The sequence below is a fragment of the Gopherus flavomarginatus genome, chromosome 1 (genome assembly GCF_025201925.1).
Source record: "Gopherus flavomarginatus isolate rGopFla2 chromosome 1, rGopFla2.mat.asm, whole genome shotgun sequence".
Taxonomy (NCBI): Eukaryota; Metazoa; Chordata; order Testudines; family Testudinidae; genus Gopherus; species Gopherus flavomarginatus.
In genome coordinates this window covers 76527486-76555282 of record NC_066617.1, presented here as the reverse complement: position 1 = coordinate 76555282, position 27797 = coordinate 76527486, and the positions used below count along the sequence as shown (strand labels likewise).

Here is a 27797-nt window from a genome sequence, read left to right as displayed (position 1 = left end):
TGTGCAGTGGCACAAAATTCTCAAGGAGTAAAATATTTCGAAGGGCCAGAAATGGGGAGGGCTCTGAGTTACTACAGAAAATTCTTTTCCAGGTACCCGGCTGGTGGATCTAACTGATTGCCTTATTTAGGGTCAGGAAGAAATCTTCCCCAGGTCAGATTGGCAAAGATCCTGGTTTTTTTGGGAGGGGGGGCAGGGGACTTCCTCTGTAGTGTGGGGCATGGCTCATTTGCTGGTTTAAACTAGAGTACATGGTGGATTCTTTGTAACTTGATGACTTTAAATCATGATTTGAGGGCTGCAGTAACTGAACCAGAGGTTATGGCTCTATTGCAGGAGTGGGTAGATGAGGTTCTGTAGCCTGCAATGTGCTGTTCAGACCAGGGGATCACAATTGTCCTTTCGGGCCTTAAAGTCTACATGAAACAAGGAAAGCAAAGAAATTCAAAGTGCAAGCTTCTTGATGCATGGATCACAGACCCAATAAACTGCAGTAGCTTCCTTGGAAATGTTGTAGCCAGTCATGTCACTCCTGCTGCCAAATGTACATACACACTTAATTTTCATGCAAAAAATCCTGATTTTTTTCAAATGGAAAAATGTTCCCAGGAGTGTGTGTAGTAACCTAATTTAAAGTCACAGTAGCGTGTTAGTTATTTCGTATTTCAAAATGTCAAAAGTTAGTAAACCAACACACTTACCATGTACTTACTTTTCTATTCTAAAGTGAAAATATTCTGTGAATTACAAAGAAGCATATTAAGCCAGTAAATTTGCAGTTATAGGGTATAAAATCTTTAAATCACTATTTGAGGACTTCAGTAACTCAGTCAGATGTTAGGGGTCTATTACAATTTGCAGGAGGTCAGACTAGATGAGCACGATTGTCCCTTCTGACCTTAAAGTCTATGAGTAAATGAGTCTAGAGCAGGTGAAATTCCACTGTTGTACCTCGGGTAATTCAACTGAAGCTGACAGAGCCACATCAATGCTGAATTTGACCCATAATTTTTAAGAAGCTGCTCCTTCTTTTATTTGCAGGGCAGAGGGCAACACACACACACACACACACACACACACACACACACACACACACACACACACACACACACACACACACACACACACAGAGTTTCAGGGTTGCAGCCTTATATGTCAGAATTAATTTACACAGTGGAGTTGAAAACCCTGGAAAATCGGATTTATAATAGAAAATTTGACAACCAATGATTTCATATTTAGAGTCCATGGACAATAGACAAAAATATTATCAGCCCGTCATTTGTTTTAATGGCTAAATTCTCAGGGGGAAAAAAGTGACTTCTAGGGCACTTGGCAAGTATATGTTTGCCAACTGAAGAAAAAGCTAAGAAGCAGAAGATTGATTATTCTCTGCTATTTAATTTATCAAGCTGCTAAAATGATAGACGACAACTAAACTGAAGCCCCAAGGAGGTATGTAGACAGCCATTTTGCAAAATTAGGTTGCATAACTAGTATATCACAAAACACTACAGAATCTAAATCTATGTCTGAGGTTTCTCAGCTGAGAATGTAATGTTGTAGCTCTAATATCAGATACAGACAAGTGATGGGGGAAGGAAAATAGTTTTTGGGCATAAGAATTCATGAGCAGGAAAGTCACAAAGAATGTACTGCTTTCACCAGTTCTTAGAAGACAACAAGACAGATAAAAACAAATAAATCATACTATTCTGTGCAAATGCTATACCCTGCAGTAACAAAAAGTCTGGACTTTAATAGAAATTATGTAAAATCAATTTATGTGAGAACACCATGGAGTAAGTCAGGTAGTGTGAGCATTAGAATGAATTATTTTATCCATAGCTGTGGTATATGTACACAAGTTTTGATGGGCAATCAGAAAACTAGGAGCATGGGGAATGAGAGTGACTGCATGCTGCTTCTAGATTTTAAAGCATGTACATTATTTTAATGAAACATAACATTATCCTGATTGCCATGAAAGATTCAGAAAGCACTGACTTATTTCTTTTCAAATCTTTATAAATCCATCTTATACAAAATTGACCGTTTCAAAATCAAAATCTTCTTATACGATCTGTTTATTTGGATATTACAATACATTAATGTTCTATACTATGGTAGCTTCAGAACAGAAGTTAGAGTAAACAACACACTATAATTCTGGGTATTTGTGAGCTAATAAGTAAAACACGAATTCAATTCTTCTAGAAGTAATGGAGTGAACTGCGCATGCAATTATTTTCAATAGAAAAGTCCACTCTCATCTCATTGTAGCAGACTATAGTTCAGCCAGGCTCCTCATGCACTGATTGTTGATTTGAGCAGTCTCCTAATTTATATTACATTACATGAATTTGTCTTTATTATGCATAAATAATGGAAAAAAACCTGTCATTAACCAGACAGCCATTAAAAACCATCAAAGCTGTCAATTATATGATAAACCAAAATATGTGTAGTGACAGATGAAATTTGATTACAGTTAAATGTGGAAGGATGATGAACACCGCTTGTGGTACACATATTGCAAGATTATTTTCTTCCTCCACAGCCGCACGATTCTGAACTTTTAAAATATCAAAACCAAATGACAAGGGCTGCTGCATTTTAACTGAAGATGGAAAAAGTTAAAAATCACAGAATAGTTTGCATCCCCTGCTTCCCCCACTAACTTGGTGTCTAAGCTTTTTAAGCCAAAGCTAAGATGACTGCCCCTTCCGTGATCCTCTTCTGTCTTTGCATGAACTCTCATTAAAATAAACAGAAATGAGCAGAGCTCTAGGAACTTCTATTAAAGTCAACAGGAAGATGGGAGGTAAGTCAGCCCCTTCGTTATCACTAGCTCTATAGCAAGCAGACAAAGATGTAATAATGATATGGGATGGCAATTTTTTAAACATAATGGGACAATTAACTTGCATGCAACTTAAGCATGTGCTTAATTTAAGTACTTGCTTAAGTGCTGTCTTGAATAAGAATGTTTTTATTAATCAGAGCTTTATAGATTTGGAAGACACTATTCATGTTATTGCAAATGTACTCAACAATTCTACATCGTGACCTTGCTTGAGTCACTCCTAAAGTGTAAGCAGCAGTGTATTTTTAACAACAAAGGAAACCCATCAGAGACACATAGACTAGACATATACCTGCCTAAACAAAGTGAGTGCATAACTGTATATGCATAACCTGTGATTTTCCTTGCTCATTCATCTTGATGGTGTGTATTATATCTTCAATGGTTTGTCATCAAGTTCCTAATATTACAATCATATGTACACAAATAGAATGGGCACTGGTGTCGGAGTCAACAGAGCTCCGTTCAAACACAGGGATATGCTCATGCAGATCCATTTGTGAGTTTGGGGCCTGACCCAAAGCCCACTGAAGATAATGGGAATTAGGAAAGTATCCCTATTCAGGACAGTACTTCAGCAAGTCCTTAACTTTGGGATAAAAACAACGAAGGTGCTGTCATAAACAGATAGTTAAGGGTTAATGTCTCTTTTACCTGTAAAGGGTTAACAAACAGGGACCCAAACACCTGACCAGAGGACCAATCAGGAGACAAGATACTTTCAAATCTCGTATGGAGGGAAGCCTTTGTGTGTGTTTTGGGGTTTGGCTTTGTTCTCTCGAGGTCCTGGATGGGACTAGAGGTGCAACCAGGTTTCTGCCAATCTCCCTGCTACAGTCTCTTATCTATTCAGAATAGTGAATAAGAAAAAAAGGCGGTTATAGTCTTTTAATTTGTTTTTCTTATTTGCAGATGTGTACTTGCTGGAAGTAGCTTAAATTGTGTTTCTGCTGGAGAAAGCTTCTTTCTATTGTCTATAAGCTAAAAAACCCTGTATATTTACCATCTTGATTACAGAGACAATTTTTATGTTTTTCCTTCTTTATTAAAGTTTTCCTCCTTTTTTTTAGAATCTGATTGATTTTTTGGTTATCTTTTGTAAGACTCCAGGGAAGGGAGTCTGCACTCACCAGGGAATTGGTGGGAGAAAGGAAAGGGAGGAGGGAAGAAAAACCTGCTCTCTGCGTTTATCTCTGTATCTCTCTCCGGGGAAGAAGGGAGGGGGAAGGGGTGATTCAAGGATTTGAATCACGGTGGTCTCCTAGTGTACCCAGGGCGGGAAAGAGCTGGGAGGAAGAAAGGAGGGGGGAAGGGAAATGGTTTATCCCCCTTTGTTGTGAGACTCAGGGAATCTGGATCTTGGGGGTCCCCAGGGAAGGGTTTGGGGAGACCAGAGTCTATCAGGCGCTCTACCTAAGTCCTGATTGGTGGCAGCCTATCAGATCTAAGCTGGTAATTAAGCTTAGGAAAATTCATGCTAGTACCCATATTTTGGACGCTAAGGTTCAGATTTGGGAATTATACTATGACAGGTGCATCTGAAGAAGTGGGGGGTTTTTACCCACAAAAGCTTATGCCCAAAGAAACCTCTTAGTCTTTAAGGTGCCACCGGACTCCTTGTTGTTTTTCTGGATACAAACTAACATGGCTACCCTCTGAACTTTGGGATGTAATTATTTGCCTAAAATTAACCACATCCTTAAGTGTTTTCCTGAACTGGGGCATTAGGCTGAATATCTGAAGAAGTCTGTCTTCTGTTCATTTTCTGGCCACCTGTAAGCACACTATAAAATAACACATCAACATAATTCAAAATGTCAAATTCTATAGCTAAACAAGGTGAGCATTTAATGCAATATTCATTATATGCCTCCTATTTTTGAGATAAGGTCTGCATTTTTATACTAACTCTTGACATTTCAGGATTTTCATTTCAAGAAACAGTTGAGAAATAAAAATACTTTAAAATGGTAATATATAATTTATTATCCCAGGTCAAATGAATGTATAAGGAATACTAGTGTATAAGGAATGTACAATTCATGTGAAAAATATTAAGCTGAATGGTACAAAGCCAATGTGAGTTGAATGTACTCTACATAATTGGATGTATAGCCTGATCGAGTTAGTAATGTGACTTATTGCAGATGATGGGTGTAAGATAAAAATAAATTTCTATGTTTATTTTAATTTCTAATATATACTCCAAAGAGGACATTAAATAAATTATGCATTACAAATGTTAAATAATCACTGTATTTTTCCATTTCTGTAATTATATATTTATGGATAGGGCATTTATATTCTATAACCATAATACCATGACTGATAAATTAAGTAATGGATACTCTGAAAAGATTCCATCATCCTATTCTGCCAGAGGGAGGGAAGGAAGCTGAATGTGATGGAGCACCAGTGAAAGTTGATTAACTTATTCTCCATATACACAAATAAATCCACACTCTTTTGAAACAGCTGTTTTATTTAAAAAGTTCTGGCCAGTTAGCAGAGGAAGACAAGTGAGGAGGACTCGTGAGAGTATGTGAATGTATAGGGAGGATAGAGAAATTCACCTTCTATAGACAGAAATATAGTGGTTCATGAAATTTCTTGCTATGCATAAACCATTAATGCAATACAAAATACTGGGGAGTTGCTACAATACATGTACACCTCCATCAATGATCTGCTGCTAGAACCTAAACCTTTGAGGCAAAATTATAATTGATTTATTTGCACCTTTTTCCAATGTCAAAAAGCTGTCCTTTTGCAGGTCTAACTTCAAATACAAATTGCAACAGCTCATCCATATTTCATGTTTTGCAATCCCTCTCAATTTCCTTAGATATATGTGTGAGAACCTATTCACTGCATTATCAGGTTGCCTTGACACATATGACCTCTATCCCATACTACACTTGGAAATTAAATATTTTGCCTATTTTAGGACACTAGTTTAGCTTGTAATTTCAATTTTATCCATAGTGGCTGATTTGTATACTGTAATATTTTAACCTGAAACGTACTAAAAGCCAAATCTGTGAAGAGGAAGAAAGGGTGATTTTTGGGTGGGAGTGTGTGGTGAGAAACTAAGTGAGGTTAGGGGTTGTTATAGTGGGGAGGAGGAGTGGATGGGGTTACAATAAGTAGGAAATGGGGAAAAACAATTGCAGGAAGGGGTAAAGTTTGGGATGAAAGGACAAAAGTTGCAGGGAATGAACAAAGTGTAAAATACTAAACATTTTGCAATAATAAAAATATATTTAGTATAGTTAAAAATGGGAGATAAGAGCTCAGGGTTGGTTGCAATCATTATACTGGTTGATGGATAAAACATTTAAAAAATGTTGCTCTCTTTTTAGATAAGCTGAATAGGGCTTGCATTCACTTTATGCTGGTAAAGTGCCTACTTTTGGGTGCTATATGAACAGCAGCAAAAATAGAGTTTAAGGTTTTCAAAGAAGCGTACCACTTGAATCAGCATTAACAGAATGTCACACAATTCCTTTCATGATGTCAGTGATTAACTGACTCTTAAAACCATTCACTGAACCTGGGTACATACAGAGATCAAGGGCTGTATTCTGGCTTTTAAAAATTACATATATAAATTCCCCCACGGCCCCCCCCATGGATCTTCTATGCAGCCAAATATATTGGCCACATTATGTTGCTGAAGAGTCTTCACAATATGTGATTCTATTGTATTCTATTTAGGATTATACAACAAACTAGTTATCTGAATAGAGATTTCAAATATGTCCATGAAAAGGCCCTCATTTCCAGTACAAAGCATAGTAAAGAATAGTATATATCTTATGTACAATACACGCCCACAATATTCTGCCACAAAGAGGCAGCCTCTACTAGTGCATAATGCACAGCAGCTTTTTGGATTGAACTGTAAATAGAAATGCTTTAAACACATTTATTTATGCTGATTATCAGAGAGTTGTCACTTCTGATACCCAAAGATACAGGACTAATATACCTTTTGCTACTTTCTGCAAAGAATACTATTGAGGATTGGAAATAAAAACACTGTCTGCATTTTTTCCAGGCCACAATTTGAACTTCATCACCAACCTGAAAAATTCTTTTAAAAGAAGATACCAATATTATTCACAACACAGACATCATGGTTCATTGTCTGATCTCTGCAGACAATTTTAATTTCCTGATCCATCATGAAGCAGTAGAAATCAAAGACTAATCTTTACAGAACAGCTGTATGTTTTAAGCTTGTAGGTGACTATGTCAGCACTTTGTGATTCTGAACTAACGATTAAATCGATAACATGAGCACACAGAATTCTCTCCCCACCCTGTCCACACTGAATGAATTGTATATCTCAAACCCAAGAGCCAGCTATTGTTTTATCACTAAACTACACAGAATCCCAGATTTGACCAATTTTCAGTTTATTCTTTATTACTTTGCTAACTTCCAGTATTACAACAATGCACTTTTGTTAACAAAACAAAAAAAAGTAACAGCAACACCAATATTTTCACTATGTACTGATCCAAAGATACATTACATGGATTATCATGATCTTATCTAAGAGGATTATAGGGTAAATTAATAAAAATACACTCCAGTGAAATGAAATTGAGTTTTCAGAGAAGGCAGAAACTGCTTACTACACTAAATTTCTTACACAGATAGAAGAAAGGCAAATGTGGAAAGTTACCTACAGTAGAGTAAAAAAAACCAATATTCATCTTTCTAGTGTGTAATCAAACTACTTACTGTTCAGAATACAGATTCTGTGACCAAATATTTTCTTTGTTCAGGATTCCAGGTTTCTGTAAGAAAAACATTAATTTGATTTTTCATATGCATAAAACAAATCAGGTCATTTACATCATGCCACAGGTTTGCCTTTTTAGTTAACTTGTGTACGCTCTAAGGGTACGTCTACACCACAAATGCAGGTGTCATTGCAAACCAGGTAGGCTACCAACACTAGTTTGAATTTAGCTAGAGCTGGTACTAATTTCACTAGCTTTAACAATAGCAGTGAAGACGAGGGAGTACAGATCCTGCTGTGGGCCAGCAACCAGAGAACATACACAGAATCCCGAATGGGCTTGTAGTGAGGCGACTAACCCCCATCAGCACATCTTTACTATCACTGTTACCCAGACCAGCTCAGTCAAAGCTATTTTGGCTATTCCTACCCATGCTACAATCACAGCTTCATTTACAATGTAGACGTAGCCTAAGATTTACAGCCCAGCTTTACCGCGGGAGGAAAATCTTCAAGGTTCCCTTTCCAAAGATTCCTTTGAACGCAGTGGTTTTTGACTCTTGTATCCTGCAGAAGCAGAGAGTTTGGCCCCCCGAGAACCCATGGATTGTCCAATACCTTCTGAAATCTGGGCCTCTAAGGCACTCCTGAGGCTCTCCTCAACTCTTATACTGACAGGCCTTCACCTAGGGACAACGCTCCCTGAAATCCTCCACTTAAATTTCACATTCTGGTTGTATTAACTCTTAAACAGAGTCCCCGTGAAAGTGAAGAGGCTGGGGACATACACTGTTTCTTCCCTGTTACTGCCACAGCCTTCTCCCTCCCCTGCCAGAGGAAGAGTGGGGAAAATGCTGCAGGGGTGCCTCATGCCTCACTCCACCTTGTCATGCAGTCAGTTATATGATAAGCAGTGATCACAGCATACCAGCTACCTCACCATTGTTGGGTGTTTTACAGGCATCACAGCAGAGATGAGTTTTAGAGCTGGATCTGGAGGCGTGTAACATAGTGACTTCACAGTTTGTTACAGGAGCAATTCCCATGCATAAAGGCAGCATGGTGAAAACAGGAAGGTGTTTGAGGGAAATTTGGACTACTGGGCAAAGGCAGGCATCGTTGGCAGAACTCGATGGTTGCTAGGATATAAGAGATTAAATGTAGGGAAGGGCCAATCTTTGAAGGAACTTAAAAGTGAAGATGAGCAATTTGTTTGATGCAGTAGAGACTAGAAAGCCAGGTGGAGGGTCACAAAGAGAGGTAAATGTACTTTTACCTCAATGTTTCTACAGAAGAATGGCACTGGCAGTACCTAGGGCTGGGCTCTTTGAAAACCTTTAAACCATATCATATCAATCCTTAACATATTTTTTTAAAAGATAATTTGTTATTTCCTCCACCATACCACTCCAAATTAGTTAACCCTGCAACTATGTTTTATGACACAATTAGCAAAGGACTCAGCATGTAAATTATTCTAAATCTGTTTCCCTCCTTTTTTCTTTATTAAAGCATTAATATTGGCTCCTGTGCTGTTCTTCTACTCACTGGGGTGCCCCAAAAATCATCCTTTCACATGTCACAGCTAGAGACACCGGATGGACAATGGAGCTGGATGGGTTACATACTCCATTACATTGAAAAAAACAACAACATTATTTTGCAGCCCTTGGGATAGAATATTAATTTTTAAACTTTTTCAAAACTATATGTTCAGCTGTGAGTAATCGCATGCATGTATATAGAACAATGACTTTGCTCATTCTTAGATACGATATAAATTCTGTTGATTCTGCCATTGTTGGGCCTAATCCAAATTCCTGGATGCAAGCTTCTTATTTCTACAGTGGGCTGAACCAAACCTCTAGATCAGGGGTGGGCATTAGGGTTTTGGATCTGGGCAGCAGGATTGCCACCCTGTGGTGCTGTGGACCCCGCACCGCTGCTTACGGCACCATGTCCCTGCAGTCCCTGGGGAAGAGGGCTCTGTGCACTGTCCTTGTCTCCAGTCACCGCCCCCAGCAGCTCCCATTGGCCAGGAATGGGGAACTGCAGCCAATGGGAGCTTCGGGGGAGGTACCCGCAGGGGAGGTCAGCATGCGGATCCCTCTGTCCCCCCTCCCCCAGGGGCTGCAGGGACGTGGTGCCGGCTGCTTCCGGGAGTGGCACAGGGCCAAAGCAGGCAAGAAGCCTGTCTTAGCCCCACTGCGTGCTGCTGCCACCCCGGAGCCACTCCAGGTAAGCAGCGCTGGGCCGAAGCCCGCACCCCGAATCCCTGCCGCACGTCAGCTCCCTGCCCTGAGCCCCCTTGAGCCCCCTGCTCTGAGCCCCCTCCTGCACACAAACCCCCTGCCCCAGCCCTACGTTCATGGCCCTGCATGCAATTTCCCCACCCAGATGCGACTCTCAGGCCAAAAAGTTTGCCCACCCCTGCTCTAGATCAAACTTTGGTTCAAACGCTCCAAAATTTGGGAATTTGAAATTCAGACCCAAGTCTGAACCTTCCCAAATTGTAGCATATTCACATTTGGTTCATTACAAAGATATGCTTCAGCTAGAAATTTGCATCCAAACCTGATCCTGGGGTTCAGATCCATCTGTACATTTAGTATTGAAACAGATAGAACTATCGAGCCTCAGACAAATTAACACACACAGTCACACCTGCGCTGTTGTATACTTTCTCAATCTTACTCTGTTTATATAAGCTGTCTGTGTCAAGCTGTGTCATATTATCACTATGTGTCTCAGATGAAAACTATTTCTTTTTACCATAAAGACAGAGAATGCCAGAGAAAGTTATGAAAATATAGATCCCTACTTGAGTATTAATCGAAAAGGACTGAATAAAAATATAGTCTCTGCCCCAGAGAAGACAAAAAAGTGAAACAAAATTATGCAACATCATGATCATGTCAGGTGGTTTATTAAGTGAAAAATAAAGAAAGCCTGTGTACCTTCCTTGGTGTTAACAGAGGGAGTGTCCCTCAAGGTAATAATAGAACACAGGTTAGGCTACAGTTTGCGACATATTAACAGCCTTGAATAAATAATTTTTAAAAAATCATAGCACAATGACCAGAAAGCTTTGCCTAGACTAAATACTGAAATTCTTCTTAAAGTTACTATCAGAGTTCAGAAATACAATAGAGATACAAAAGAAATAAAAAATACATACTGTAAAAGGAAGATAAAAATGTCTCTACAATGGGAGTTCATCTGTGCTTCTATTGCTTACTATTAAACAGAATATTTTTGATGAGATGTGCTGGAAGATTAATTTACTCAGCTTTAGTTACGGGCTCCTGTGGGTCTTCAATGCGAAAGATCCCCTGTAGTGACAACTACATTTCCAAAGCTACAGATGTAGCATCTGTCACATTACTAGTCTCTTGCACGATTTGGTTTCATTTCAATGGTATTTGAAAGGAAACAGTTTTCTAATGAAAGCCATTAGAAATACCCACAGAATAAAATACATTTAGATATGCTTGGCTGCATTTTACAATATCTGTTTGAAGCATAATCTATATTTTACATATGGTGTCTACAAAAGATACTTCAGGGCACTAAATAGTCACGTAAATAACTTGCAACGTCTATTTCATTTACTCGTGATTACTCACCCAACAAAATAAAGCCTTTTGGGTCTTATTTTAACTCCTCCACCCCTAGTTACACAGAATAGTACCCTACTATGAGAACAGTTCCATTAAGTGAGGGGATCAAAATAAACCTTTTTAGGGACCCCTAAAATAAACCTAGTCCAATATGCCAAGTATGTCGATATAGGGTGAAATCTTAATACATTGGCAAGGGGAGTTCAATGGAGCCAGAATGTCACCTATAAAATTTAAAATAAATAGGGGTTTGTTTTGTTTTAAATCATTTAAATAGAATAGAAGTAGACTGGAACTTGTTACTAGAAACATGGAACCCCTCTACTTTACAAAAACATTAGCAAACTAGACCCCCCTCTATTTTATGCTTCATTCTTCTCTGAGAGACTTGTTTTCAAAAGAGTAGCTGTGTAGTAATTAAACATTTTTCAAGACTTGTTGGACCATTTGTGACAGTTTTACTTTATTACTGTTTTGCACGCACAACACTGTTAGACCCCCAAGTTGGGCCCCAGGGCCAGACAACAGGTGCTCCGGCCTCCACCCCCCAACGGAATTTTCCCCCAGCCCCCAGAACTGCCACTGATCACGTAGCTGCTCAGAAAGCAGAACTTGTAACAGGAAACAGCACCTTGCGGTCGGCCGACCTGAGGAGGGGAAGTTCCCCCGCGACAGTCGCTTCCTGGGTAGAGATGCTGGGGCCCGATTGCCTCCCTTGTATGGGCATGAGCCACTCGCGACCCCGCAATTGGCTTATCATAAATTATGACGAAAAATTCGTTATATATTGTCGGCCCCCTCCCGGGGACGGGTGGAGAGAACACGAATTCCCGTCGAACCGTATCCAGGCCTGATCACCCTGAAGATCTCTCCCAGGCTCCCGCGTTTCCTGAAGCCTGACAGCTTGCCGGCCGTAATGAAACTTTCGTGGTTTGTGTGTGTAAGTAGAATTAGCTGTTAAGTATAACTGTGCTGTTAGATAAGAGGCAAAGACTGGTTCCAGCCGCCCCAAGGCTCCTGCTAGGGGAAACCCGTTGACCAGGAAGCCTTGAAAGCAAGGGGGGCCAGTCAAGCCTCACGACCTGTGTTTAGTAAGATTAGCTGCTGCATTTATGGTTACTAATAGTACCAATATCACTTTTACTAACCCCTGGGACGACCTGAATAATTATTGGGACTTAGAAAAATACCAGGGCCAGCTTCTATTTGTAATTGTAGTGTTTGTGTTATTTGTTCTAGTATTATATTGTAAGCCCAAGTTGTAACTAATCGTGTGGTCCCTTAGCCTTATCTGTGACTCATTTAATAAATCCTCAATCTTTAACACTACGACTGATTGCTTGCGTTATCCCCGTCGCTACCCTTGGGCACTTGTCACCCCCCCCAGGGCATCCAGTGATCGAACCTCCTCCCTACCCCAACGCTCATTACCCGGTAGATAACGGGCACCTGGTGGCCATATCGGTGGAGCGAGGGGTGAGAGCAATCTGTAATCAACAAACACCTCCAAGATGAATGGGGCAGTCTATTCTATATGGAGATAACAATTCCTATCTCCTTAATTTTTTGGATCAATATGTCCAGGTTCTGTTTAGTTTATTGTGTATTTACATATATATTCTTTTGAACACTGGGAATATTTTCCAAATTGGACTTTCTTTATTTTGAGATAATAAAGTAAATGATGGCATATGACAGATTTGGCTATAATTTTACATTTGAAATACATGAAACTTTTCTTATAAAAAACAGAAGCCACATGAAATTGTGCATTACTCACTGGAACAACTTACCAAATATTGTGGCGGATTCTCCAACACTGAGGATTTTTAAATCAAGATTGGGTGTTTTTTCTAAAAGATCTGCTTTAGGAATTATTTTAGGGAAGTTCTATGGGACATATTATATAGGAGGTCAGACTAGATGGTCACAATGGTCCCTTCTGGCCTTGGAATCCATGAATCTATAAACTTGCTTCATTTCTGGTTTTGCAGTAAATTTGAAATTTAGCTCTGGTTCACTGAGATGCCTTTGAATTTTTCATTGACCCCAGGCAGATTTATGGTTTTATATAGATACCAGGTGATGTCAAATTAGTTTTATTTTGAATTTTGGGATTGCAAAACCATGCAAATTGAAATCAAAGCGTGAAATAAAACTGCTGGGCTTTGTGGAGCTGGATTTAAAACCTCAACTGCAAATAGTAAATTTAGCTTAATGTCAGCAAAGCAGATGGGAATTTAAAATCTTGTTCTCAGCCTTAGAACCCTGACTACCATCACAGAGATAAAACCAGATTATCTGAAGACTGGAATTATACTGTGTGCTGACTTACATGGATGTTCTTAAGACATAAAAATGGTACGTCAGAAAGCCAAGCTAATATTTTGATATGTAATATTATGTAGAAAGCTGGTCTGTATCTTAAATCAAAATACATAACCTACATACATTTCAGATCTGCAACAAATTAGATTTATTCTGAATAGAGGGAGTTGTGTAAATTTGTTAAGTGCCTGACATATTCATATGAAAGTTGCAATGTAGTGCAATTTCAAACTCTTTCCCAATATTCATATTCAAATATTTAATAAGCTTAATTTGCTCAATATGTCTGTAACATTAACTGTAAGTAACATTGATTTTGTTGAAGCCTCAAATAATTCACAGTACAGATCTAAGGATTAGTTTAGCATGGGATTTAAAGCACACACTGTGAATCCATATACAACCACCACTTAAAACACTACCCATTCAGGCCCAGATGGATTGCTATAGCAACAGAATCCCAAATACCAGGTTTGTAAGTAACAAAAATGTAAATTATTGATGAATTCAGAGTTGTCTCTCTCTTGGACACCCTCCTATTCAGACACCAAACCTTATGGTTAGAGTGCAGAGAAAAGGTTGATATGCAATTTCTTCAGCACAGTAAGCACTAATCTCAAGGGATTTCATTAAATCTTTGGGCTTAAATTTTTATTCTTGGAACAGCAGTCAGCAGAGATTACATTAAAACAGGCACTATTCAGGTCATTACTGTCTGAACCGAGGCCTTTAATGTAATAGAATGGATACTTTCTTTTAAATATACCAGGAAAAACAAAAAGACTAAATATCATTCATTCAAGTTCATAAATTTTAAATGACCACATTCACCACCATATAAACAAATGGTAGACAGTATACAGCAAAAAATAATATCCATTTTACTTCACAAATATGTTAGTACTGAATGGTTGTGGGTGATGACTCAAACAGTTTGGTGAGAGAATAATGAAGGGAAGAGATGTTCAACAGTCATTGCTAGGTGGTATACCAAAAATGTGTAGCAGAAAGTGCTCTGCTGAGCAGACACACCACAAACACACATGTATTATACAAAACATTTGATTTAAATCTGAGAACTATTCAGTATTGTTAAAAAATAAAGTTTCACAGGCAATGCAAACACTGATCTGGCCATGTTTTCAAACAGCCCTCTAAAATTGTGTACAGGTCTGGATAAACTCCATGAGCACTCCTAGGTACACTTACCATCTGAGAGCAAACAGGGTTCCTGCCACTAGATGTCACTGTACAGAGCAGGCAGGGCCAAGCCCGCCCTTAGCCTCTCTGTAATCTCTAGTGCACCAGCAGGAGAAGCTAATACAGGGTGTAGGAAAGGAAATTGTGTTGGAGGTTCTACACAGAAGCAAGAGTGTCAATTCCTGTTTCTGTCCTTCTGCCCAGTGCAGGAGGATCATGAACCCCTCCAATGCAGCAGTGAATGAGAGGGCAAGGGAAAGAAATGGAAAAGGAATCTACTTGGAAGGGGAAAGCGAGACAGAGGGGTGGTGGTGGAGGGAATGGGTGTACAAAGGATGATAAATAGGACACACAGAAAGCGGAAGACAGAGAAGGAGCCAGGATTGGAGGATACACACAGGGACAAAAGGCCAACCAGAGAGAGAAAAATGGGATTTTAATAGCAGGAGAAATGGGAGACTACAAGGGGGGGAAAAGCTTCATGCTCCTCCCAAGATGGAAGGAAACCCCTATCTCCCCTCAAGGAAAGTATCCCAGAGAGAGGAAAAGCCCTACCATCCCTTTCCAAACTGTCTCCACTACCTCTCCCCAAGAGGGAGATGCTGAAGGAATGTTGTCTTCCTCCAAATACATCAGTGAGTGCCTCCTCACAAGAAGACATCCAGAGACAAAAAGTTTGTTGAGAGAAAGGGTCTTTTGAGGGATCTCCACAGTTTTGGATAACTATCCAAATTTTCAGATATTTTTCTAGCCCCTGGAACTTTTTCAGGCCCCAGACTAGGGTTATCACCTGGCCTTTTTTTAAAATGGATTTGCCAGTTGCTAGAAAAATAATTTAATCTGCTGTTTTTCTGTTGTTTTTTTTAAATGTGAGTCTAAACATGTGCATTATGAATTATTATCATCACAATACACTAGAATAGCCAATGTTAAAAGTTACTATATCCAGCTAAAGATGCTGCAGTGTTCCCATTTCTGCAGTTTAATCAATAACAGATCAAATCTGCTGAAAATACAGCAGCTGTCTGCCCACCAACACACAAGTGTACCACACATGTATGAGAGAGGGTTTGAGTCATACAAGAGTGAGGAGATGTGGGATGCTATCGCTCTAGATACTATAAGTGGCTGTTGGAGGGGGTTATCGAGTTGACTTGTGGTTGTGGAGGGTTTGCCATGCAGAGGTTGCATTTCAAAGGTGGTAAACCTACCCTGAACTAGGATATACATATTTAAATTGGTCTGTAGTTCACCAAAATCCACTTTCAGCCTCCAAAACATTCCAGAAAACTGCCCATTAGGAGAATTTGTCCCTGGAAACTTTTTTACAATGTAAACAACAATGCCATAGGCCTGGATCTTTTTGCCTCTTTTCATTCACATTCTAATCTAGCTATCCCAACATCTCAATGACCAGATTTTCAAAGGTGAGGAGCATCATTGCTTCCATATAACTTCACTGGCACCTCAGGGGAAAAAGTCAGTCCAAAACTGTTCAGAGGTCAAAGGGCTGCAGCTTACAATCTTCTTCTCCCACAGCTGACTCCCCGTCAGTCTTTCCTTTTCCATCCAATTTCATCTCTTTACTCTGCCATCCTCTCTTCTTTGACATGCTGTTTATCTGCTGTGCATAGCTGGCAGGCAGCTATAGCTCCTTCAATAATCTGGTTGGCACAGCAGTAGCTGTTGCCACTCCTAATTGCCTGCCTGCCTCTCTGGCTCCATCCTCACCAGTCCAACTTCTTCACTATATGTACTACCAGAACCCACTCTGTTGCACACCTCTGTGATCTCATCCTTAAGGTGCTGCCCCAGTTACCATCGTGTTATACGTTTTAAAATCAAATTCCAGACTGAAGGGCTTAGCTTCATTTTCCTTCATTGTCTCAAAAAGTGTTGGTGCTCAGGCCTCAGAGGCAATTTGGTTAATAGGGCCCAGCCTCTGAAGCACAAATTCAGGGATTTAAATATCTTGGTCAATATTGCTCTGCAGCAGATGGACACATTGAAATGGGGCAGCACAGCAGGGACGGAAGCCTGGAAAGATTCAAGGCTCCCATAGCTCTTGTGATGAATTTATATAGCTTTCTGCAACTTCTGCTTCATCCTCAGCTTGATCCCAAGTCAAAAGAGCACATCATTTGACAACATACTACTCTGATAACTGAACCATGATAACGCTTGACTCTGTATCAGAGCTCCATGATCAATAAACAATCACAGGAATCAGTGGGCATTACAGTGATCTCTTTTCATGGGAAAAAAAAACTGTTAATTACTTCACTGTGACACCTTTATTTACCCACAAAATTGTTCTCACTTTAAGCACTTGAAGTGAAACAATACACACTGTGTAGCCAATGACAGCATAGTCACAAATCAGCATATGAATCAGCTATTTAGAATCACATTCATATGAGGAGACATGTTTATATCTAGGGGTCCTGAAAAGACAGGAGTTCTGAAACTTTACTATGGTTTTTCCCTTGTATTCAATGCTACATCCAGCTTCACCTTCACGGAGATTCTCCAGACAACGGAACTGATGTGGTTCTATTGTATGAAGGAGGGGCAAGGAGTGGATATGCAAGAAGCATGCACCCCATCTCCAAGGAGCTCTCTGTGTCAGTGAATAGGGGCAGAACAATGGGTTATGGAGGGATTCTTCAGTATTTGGACTATAACTTCCATGTAGCAACTCTCCAGATGCTCCTAGGTGTGGGAAGAGAATTCTTTTCCCCACACAGGTCCCCCAGCTCCCAGTTCCATGTATCCAGTGCAAGGCCTGCTACTCTAGCTTGGCCCTGGGTCCAAAGCCACTTAGAATCTAAAGGCATAAGCATCCCTCAGGTTCTACATGAAGCACAAAACATAGGTCTAGATATGCATGCACAGATAAAACCATTAGAACATGCATATTAATGCTATTAAGTCCTTAGTAGTTTATGCATCAGAAGTTAACTTGCATTTGCTTCCCTCATGATTCCCATGACATCAGTAGAAACTACCAACATTGATGACGGTAGTTTATCAAATCTGAATTGAAATATTTTCTGACATTCCTAGACAAAAAGTCAAAAAGCTGTCACTATTGAATCATTTCCCCATAGCGAATCATAGAAATAAACATACAACTTTCCCCCATATTGCTTCTAAACATAAACTAGGGGTAAAAGGGGAATCTGACAGATTTTCTTTGATTATATTAGATCTGAAATAAAACAGCTTTTAGCATGAAGTGAATTTCAGAAATCATATTTGGGTTGTTCACTACAACTCTAAATCAAAGCTTTTATTCAGTAGCAAATGAAGGTTATTAATCAGCCTTCCAACTCCTTCCCAGCCAGATAACATAGATCTTGTCATTTACAGATGGTGTATGTAATGCAACTAACTCTAGTTTATCTAGTGGCAATCACTTAAAGAACTTCAGTATCTTCGATACTCACTTGGCCGTCTTTCAGTGTTAAGAGGTTCAATATCTAATTGCTTTTATCATAGGACAAAAGAGCCAACAAAATGCTATGCAATCCACTGTGTGACATGATTACATATTACAAAATGCTGCTGATCTTTTTGTTCAGAAAGTCTGATGTATAAAAATGTCTTGATACTGTTTTACAACGAAGCATTAATGTAGGCCAGCTATTCACTCATAAAACTCTCCAAAGAGTATCATAGAATCATAGAAGATTAGGGTTGGAAGAGACATCAGGAGGTCATCTAGTCCAACCCCCTGCTCAAAGCAGGGCCAACACCAACTAAATCATCCCAGCCAGGGCTTTATCAATCTAGGCCTTAAAAACCTCTAAAGATGGAGATTGCACCACCTCCCTAGGTAACCCATTTCAGTGCTTCAACACGCTCCTAGTGCAAGTGTTTCCTAATATCCAGCCCAGACCTCCTGCACTGCAACTTGAGACCATTGCTCTGTGTTCTGTCATCTGCCACCACTGAGAACAGTCGAGCTCCATCCTCTTTGGAACCGCACTTCAGGTAGCTGAAGGCTGCTATCAAATCCCCCCTTACTCTTGTCTTCTGCAGACTAAACAAACCCAATTCCCTCCGCCTCTCCTCATAAGTCATGTGCCCCAGCCCCCTAATCATTTTTGTTGCCCTCCGCTGGACTCTCTCCAATTTGACCACATTCTTTTTGTAGTGGAGTTTTTGCCCAAAACTGGATGCAATACTTCAGATGAAGCCTCACCAATGCCAAATAGAGGGGAATAATCACTTCTCTCGATCTGCTGGCAATGCTCCTACTAATGCAGCCCAACATGCCATTAGTCTTCTTGGCAACAAGGGCACACTGCTGACTCTATCCAGCTTCTCATCCACTCTTATCCCCAGGTTCTTTTCTGCAGAACTGCTGCTTAGCCAGTCTAGGGTGACAGACGTCCCGATAAAATCAGGACCGTCCCCACATTTGGGTGGCTATCCTGCGTCCTGACCGATCTTTGGTCGGGATGTAATTTGTCCCGATATTTCGCTCCACCGGCAGCACTGTTTTTTTTGTTGTTGCTCTGCCAGCAGCACTTGGCTTTTTTTTTTTTTCCTCCTGCAGCGGACCCTCCCGTTCCGCCTATGTGTCCCAAGATTTTCTTCATCTCATCGGTCCCCAGCCTGTAGCGGTGCATGGGATTCTTCTATCCTAAGTGCAGGACTCTGCACTTGTCCTTGTTGAACCTCATCAGATTTCTTTTGGCCCAATCCTCCAATTTGTCTAGCTCACTCTGGACCCTATCCCTACCCTCCAGCGTATCTACCTTTCCCCGTCAGCTTAGTTTCATCTGTTAACATGCTGATGGTGCAATCCATCCCATCGAGATCATTAATAAAGATGTTGAACAAAACCAGCACCAGGACTGACCCTTGGGGCACTCTGCTTGATACCGGCTGCCAACTAGACATTGATCATTACCCGTTGAGCCTGACAATCTAGCCAGCTTTCTATCCACCTAGTCCATTCATCCGAACCATACTCTTTTAACTTGCTAAGTAGCACCTCAGTAGATCAAGCCCTATGGGTGAATTGTTTTCATAGCCATAATACACAAAGGGTGAGTAAAGATAGCAGCAACTTCAATCTTTACTGGTAGTTTAGATACATCACTTCAAAGAAAACTATTAAGAGTAACCCAAACAGCTACACAGCCATAGTGTTAATCTGACGTACACAAGAACAAATGCACTAAAACTAGTATGGATTGTTGAAGAGTGACTGGGGTTTAAGTAGCACCTTAGATGTTCTCTCATATACAGCTCCTTCTAATTTTCACTATTGTTTTAATATTGATGATGGAACTCCTCTTAAAGTGATTATTATAAAATGGGTATTTGGCTTAATGAAAAGTACACTAGAAGTTATTGTAAAACAAATGCTTGAAAATAAAAGTAAACTAACCATAACCAGGGTCTGAATGAGCTTTCCCCTGACATCTGGTAATGAACTGGGGAGGGGAGAGGAGAGGAGAGGAGGAAAGACCTCAAGAGCAGACTGTATTTGCATTGACACACTTACTCTGCTTAAGGGAGCAGCAGACAGACCTGTGTTGTTAAAGTGATTAATTTTGGCTGTTTTGGGTTAAAATTCAGGGGTAATGAATTGTTATCCTGTAAAGTGCAGCAGGATGGCACCTCACTGAGGGGATCACCCTAACTGAGGGGGTCATCCTAACTTTAACCTCATTTGCTAAGCAGAGGACAGAGATGCCAAATCCAAGTGTGATGGGGACAGGTGCTCCTCTTTAGTGGTGTGGCCCTGTTGAAGATTCCCAAAAGCCATTTGACCCTCCATGTCCAGTGTTTAAAGACTGAGGTTACATCTTCACTACCCGCCGTACCGGCGGGTAGCAATTGATTTCTCGGGGATCGATATATCGCGTCTCATCTAGATGCAATATATCGATCCCCGAACGAGCTCCTATCGATCCTGGAACTCCACTAACCTGAACGGCGGTAGCGGAGTCGACATGGGGAGCCACGGACATTGGTCCTGCACTGTGAGGATGGTAGGTAATTTGATCTAAGATACTTCGACTTCAGCTACGTTATTCACGTATTTATTCAGCTTTTCATATTCATATTTATACAGTTATTACTCTCGACTCCGCTGATAGAGTGCTAGAGAAGCAATCCTTGCAGATTAAATGCAAGCAATTTGTGACAGGATACAACGCATAAGACAAGCCCTAATTCTGCAAATTCTCATGAAAGGACAATTCAGGAACCATCAAGAAGATCTTCAGAAAGTCTGACAGTCCAATCAGAAAGCAACACATCATGCATTACAATACATCTAGGTAGAGACATCTGGAAACAGCAAAAAAGGCAGTTAAGGTTATTGCTTCTTACATAGTTGAATGAAGAAAAGACACTTTGCTATTGCATTTGGCTATAAAATTATCAGTCTCAGCCAGATATTGTCAGAGGACATCTGATAGGGATAGCTGATTTATTCAGCTAAAATAAAATGTGCTGTATTCAATGTTGGTATCTCTGTATCAAGGAAAATTCAAACCAGGTCTATTTGAAACTCTAAAAGACATATGGCAAATATTTTAATTGGGCCAGTTTAACTAATGATGCTAAGAAATCCATGTAGAAATATTTGTAAATCTTTGTGGAACCACGTTTGACCTAAACCTCCATTTAATTTAATCTTTCTAGTTGTTGTGGGAAAACATTTTCATTTTATTATTAGGTTCTTTACAGCATAGCTACCTTATTCAGACCTGATTTTATCCACTTTATAACTACTGATTTGCACTCAAGTGGCACATTAGAACAGTTTGAAGGAGAAAAATCATTTGTACTGTCTGCAATGATGTATAGAGTAATTTTCTGAGATTCTTTCATTGTAATTTGCAAACACATTAGCAAAACCTATAAAACAAAAGCAATCTGTACTACCCACAGCACAAAACAGCAAGAAACAAAGTTAGAAAACATAACAGATGTCTGTATTGTCTAGACTAGAGGCAGGTATACACTCTAGCTCAATGCACAATCACCCTCCAGAATGGGTCTTGTTCATTTCTCCCACCGACATAGTGAGGTTTGGCCATTGTGTACATAGTACTATAATATGTTCTCTTAATTACGTTTTGTTAAACATTTTAGGAGGGCTCTTTCACACACCCCTTTCAGGAAGGAAATGTTACTATTTCTAGAACAGCTAGAGTGGACAAACTCAAGGGAGCAACCCTTGCAATAATTTCCACATAAATAACTTCTACTAGCCTTCTTATCCAGTTCTTCAATGGCACTCCCAGTATTAGAGTCAGTCCAGCAATGGAGTGAAGATTTTTTTTCCATCTCTCTCCATCTGAGCTTTCAAACTGCTGCTGCTGCCTTCACACCAACTCCAAAAACATCCGTTGCTGGATGTCCCAGGACAACTCTTACCAACTGCCACTGAACAGTTCTTTCAACTGGAACTTATGGGGGGAGGGGGAGGGGTGGAGGAAAATAAAGCTATGAATGATAGATGGACACAAGTGAACATGGTGTGGATGTGTGAGTGAGAGAAGAATAATGTGTGGGTGCATGTGTGGGGGAGATTGCATACAGGACTTCACTAAGCAGAGCTGTCATTTCAGCACCTTTAAGAGCACTTAAAATTGATTTTTTGGGGAGAAAAAAAATTCCACCATGCACCATGGAATGTTTGTGTCTAAAATTTCATTTCAGCAAAGCGGAAACATCTGATAAAGATAATCCGGAGAGGGGAAGCTTTTAATATAAATTGTTGTAAAAAGGAAATCTGAAGTTCAAGTCAACAAATCTGGTGTTCATATGACTACCATAAATTTCCTCGAATAGAACACAATCAACTGTTTCAATCAATTTCTACTATCTTTGAAAGTATGCAGACAGTTTTTTAATCTCAACTTTCCAGTGATATTAAATATCCAGTCAGCAAACTCTGAATGTCTACTTCTTTTCCCTTTGGCAAAATCAGCTATCTTCCATCAGCTCTCAGTGCTCTCTCTGGGGTAACAGAAATGTGGCACATGAAGTAAATTCACTCGATGGAATTCTACAATGCAGTCTGCAAATCTTTAACACAGAGTTGTGACACATGGAGATTTTAGGATCCAACAAGGAAAGTTTCTTGCTCACAACAAGTTGTAAGAAGCGTTAATAAATAATAACCAAACATCTTTGTTTAATTGACTTTAAGATTGATAGCACATATCAATAACTTAAGGACAAAATTACCTCACTTTGTACTTAAACAATAGAAACCCTGAAAAATCCAGAGACAAGATGTAACTGAAAAGAAACAAAAAATCTTACCCCCTCTACCTGATTCACCCCCCTTCTCTGTCTTGTTTCCTCACTTTCCCCCGCTTCCTCCTGACTTGAGGCTTGGTCTACACCTAAAACTTAGGTCAACCTAGCTATGTCACTCAGCCCCGTGTAACATTGTGCCTCTTGATGCAGCCAGGTTGACACAAGAATTTTTCTGTCAAACTATCTACCACCTTTTGAGGGTGTGGATTTACTATAGCAACTGAAAACCCCCTTCCATTGTTGTATGGACACTTGCTACTATAACGCTACAGCAGCATATTTCCAGTGCTACAGCTGAACCGCTGTATTGCTTGTAGTGTAGACACACCCCAAGAGCGGGACTTAATAGAATGCTAGACTTGCATTTAACTGTAGAGTCACATCTGCACAATAAGAGAATAATAAGGGATTGTTTGCACCTCAGTGGCTCCTTTGAGTCCAAAATGGGAAAGCACTTTACAAATGAATAATAATATATGGAGATATACCTATCTCATAGAACAGGAAGGGACGTGAAACGTCATTGAGTCCAGCCCCCTGCCTTCACTAGCAGGACCAAGTACTGATTTTGCCCTAGATCCCTAAGTAGCCCCCTCAAGGATTGAACTCACAACCCTGGGTTTATCAGACCAATACTCAAACCACTGAGCTATCCCTCACAACATTCCTGAGAATAGAATAAGTATTTTATAAGGGTAAACTGAAGCAGAGAGAGGCTAAGTGACTTGCCCAAAAATCTCACAGAAGTCTTTGATAGGAATATAGACCTGGGCTCCAATTCCAATCATTTAACCAGTGCACTGTCCTAAGGTGTGAGTTTACAATGTAACAGCTAAAAATTTTTTTAAGAAAGCCCGTGTAACTCAGGCTTCACACACAGAGGCATCAGTGCCTGTTACAGAGAAGCGATAGTTCTTTATAAGGGTCTCGTGAGATGACATTTAGAATACTGCATTCAGTTCTGGGCTCATCAATATCACAAAAAGACTGTCACCTTTTCTGTATTTCCTGTAATTTGTCAAAAGTGATTAGGAACCTGGACAGATTGATTTAAGAGGAAATTTATATAAATGTGGTAGGTAAGAACTCAGAGCAGACACTAGAACAGTAAGAATTTGAAGGATGAAAACACCCACGACTGAAGAGGAGCTATTTGAAGTGTTACCAGCAGGTGTAAGTAGGCATAAGAGAATGAAATCAGGAAAAAGGAAGTGCAGGCTCACTAATCAGAAAAAGCTTCCTTAAGACATAATAGGCTGGGGGATAGTCTGCCAAGAAAAGTGGTGGAAGCGTTATTGCTTGGGACACTTAAAACTAAATGAAGAAAAGCATTAGACAATGTATTATAGGAACTGTTCTTGTACTGGCAGGAAAAGGAGCTATTGACAAATACATTTTTCACTGTTTCAAAAATTTCTCAGTGAGTACCGAGTTATTATGGAGGCAGCTTGGTCTGGAAGAATGAGCACACGGTTGGAACTCAAGCATTCCTGAACTCTAATCCTGGATTGGCCACTGACTCACTGTGACCTTAGTTAAGTTAAAACTCACAAGGGAGTTGGGAGGATTAATTAGTTAATGTCTGTACAGTGGTTTGAACACACAAGATTAAGTTTTTAAATATAGCCTTTTAAGCCTTAATAGGTGTCTGCATGAATCAGACTGTAGGCCTGGGGACTTAGCTGGCACTAAGCAATTGCTGATTTCAACAGAAGCAGTATTACAGTGACGTTGAGCACTTCAGAATTCCACCTCTGAATTCTATCTTTTGTTTGCCTCTGATTCTCAGGCCAGTGAACAATATTTGGGAACAAAATTAGAGGCCAGTGAACAATATTCCCCGTTAAACTTGACCTTCCTCTTCTATTCCTTTGGTTTGTTGTATCAGCTTGTGTCCAATGTGTTAATTCAGATTGTGAACTCTCATGTTTGTAGAGGGTTTTCCACAAATGTTCCTATCTCCACCAAGCCCCAGTCATGAAGCCTCTGAAAAAAAAGAAGTAGCGCCAGTGGGGCTACTCACATGTTTAAGGCCAAAGAAGGGCATGTCTGGGAGCCACTGCTCTTCCTGCTCTACAGTTAAAATGAGATCCTATTCTGCCACAAAAACAATGAGGAGTCCTTGTGGCACCTTAGAGACTAACATTTATTCAGGCATTAGCTTTCATGGGCTAAAACCCACTTCATCAGATTCACAGAATGAATAATACAGTAAGCAGTATAACTATTACAGCACATGAAAAGATGGGAGTTGCCTTACCAAGTGCGGGGTCAGTGCTAATGAGGCCAATTCAGTTTGGCACTGGATAGGGGAGGGCAGCATATGGCCCTAGAAAAATCAGAGAAGGAGGATAGCAGGAGGCAGGGCAAAGCATGATCCTCGATCTGGTCCTTGAGACCTCTTACTAAAAAATAATCAAATTAATTTTTAGTTTCATAAATATACAAAGTCACACTAGAGCATGTTTCTGAGATACAATGCAGGTGTGCTGAGACATATGCATTCCTCACTAGAGAAAATACTACAACAAGAACACTGTAATTGCCCAATTAGTATTTTTGACAGTAATTGGGTCCAAGTTCCTCAAATTTCCCTTGTGTTTTGTTTTTGCTTTTTTTTTGATTGATTGAATTTATATTTTTCAAATTACCGGGCCATTATATTGCCCTGTTTTCTAGAGTTGCATCCTGCCTCTGTTACAAAATGAACGACTGCTGCTAGAGTTTATATATTAATGTGTTTCTTGATTTTACAAGAAGCTTTTGCCTGTTCACTAAGTTCCTAGTGAGATCAGCTCTGGCAGGCAAACAAAAGTGTCAAACCGGGCAGTTTTGGAGGAAGTTTGGAGGAGTGTGATGGAATACACCCCGGTATTCACACCCTATGCATTATTGTAATAATCTTTGAACAAGGTATATCTTATGAGGTGTCATTTGGAAGCTCATATGTGCTGTCATAACTCTCCTACTCAGATCTGAACCTTAGAGTTCAGAACATGAGAAGCTAGCATGAGACCTCCAAAGCTTAATTACCAGCTTAGATCTGATATCGCTGCCACCAGCCAGAAGATTCCAGTGTCTGGCTCACTCTGGTCTCCCCAAAACCTTCCCTGGGGGACCCCAAGACTCAGATTCCTTGAGTCTCACAACAAAGGGGAATAAACCATTTCCCTTCCCCCTCCTCCCCTCCAGGTGTTCCCTCCCTGGGTTCCCGGAGAGAGATACAGATTCAAGCTCCGTGAATCTAAACAAAGGGATTCCACCCTCTTTACCTCCTCCCAGATTTCCCCGCCCTGGGGACCCTAGGATACTCCCTGCTTCAAGTCCTTGAAACACAAGTACCGAGAGATTTAATCTCTCTCCCCCCTCACTCAGAGGGTATGCAAAGTCAGGCTTAGTAAATCTAACACAAAGAGATTTTCCCCCTCCCTTCATTTCTTAGCCTTAACCAGTGAAAAACACTCAAACAGGTCTTAAAAAGAAAGCTTTATATAAAAAGAATGAAAAAGGACATAAAAGGGTCTCTGTATCAAGTTGACAATATACAGGGTCAATTGCTCAAAAGAAAAAATGAATAAACAGCCTTATCCAAAAAGAATACACTCCAGCAACTACACACATGTAAATACAAAAAAAAACACAATATAAACCTATTGTCTTACTATCCTTGTACTTACAACTTGGAAACAGAAGATTAGAAAGCCTGGAGATTCCTGTGGTCACTCTCAGAGCCGAGAAAGAGAACAGACCAAGAAAAAGGACTCACACCCAAAACTTTCCTCCACCCAGATTTGAAAAAGTCTTGTTTCCTCACTGGTACTCTGGTCAGGTGCTGTTTGTCACCCCTTTCCAGGTGAAAGAGACATTAACCCTTAGCTATCTGTTTATGACGTGCTGATCAGTAATCTCATGGTAAAAATGTGTGCAGCAGCTTTATGCATAAAAAGTTATCCATTTCCCCTGAATGATGTTAAAAAAAACATGTTCAGAATCATGGAGCACCAAACTGGCCAAACAGGTCTGTCTTGAACAAAGGACTATCTGCGTGTCTTAATTTGCATTTGAGCAGTAAACAGTCATCAAAGAGGAAGTGAAAACAAAGGATGCTCAAATAGGTGGAAGGGAACATCCTTCCACATAGACTCTTTGTCTGCTGGTTTTCAGCTGGACATATTTTTCAAGAAGGGGACAGAAACAATAAAAAGGAAGGGCAAATAGCCCAAGGCACACCCATAGCCCTGCTCATCACAGTAGCCACACCTGAGAAGAGAAAACGAAACAGCTGTTGGACTGGGAGAAGGGTGGTCCTGATCTGAAAAGTCTGATCAGTAATCTTGCTGGAAGCATGTGGTGAGAAGTTTTGCTTGAATCTAATCTAGTTAAGTAAGGCGCTAGAAAGCATTTAATCTTTATTTTTCGTGTAACCATTTCTAATAAGGCATAAAAATCATGTGTACTCACTTAAAATCTCCCTTTGCAGTTAATGTTTGTTTTACCTAACTCAGTGTGTTGAAGCAGAAATGTCTGGGTAGCTATTTAGAACAAGTTAGTGTATATTATTCCCTTAAAGGAATAGGGACTTACTATATTTGGACTGTCTATGAGAAGACTGGGCAGTACAGAACATATCTTTCCAGGGAGAGTCCGGGACCGAGAGTGCAGTGTTGGGGTCATCCTGCAGTATAGCCAATGTTAGTGAGAGCCAGGGTATAACTGGCAGGCTGCAGTTAC

At 40.1% G+C, this 27797-nt stretch overlaps 1 protein-coding gene across 7 annotated transcripts in view; it reads right to left on the bottom strand.

Moving 5' to 3' along the window:
- SYT1 (synaptotagmin 1) overlaps window positions 1–27797 on the bottom strand; it is a 530182-nt gene that overhangs the window by 314541 nt on the left and 187844 nt on the right. For 5 of the 7 annotated variants that reach the window (XM_050935637.1, XM_050935628.1, XM_050935630.1 and 2 more), the window contains one exon: window positions 7620–7675. The exons of the other annotated variants lie outside the window; for them this stretch is intronic. The gene's annotated coding sequence lies outside the window, so the exon portion shown is untranslated. The remainder of the gene's footprint in view (window positions 1–7619; window positions 7676–27797) is intronic. 7 annotated transcript variants of the gene reach the window in all.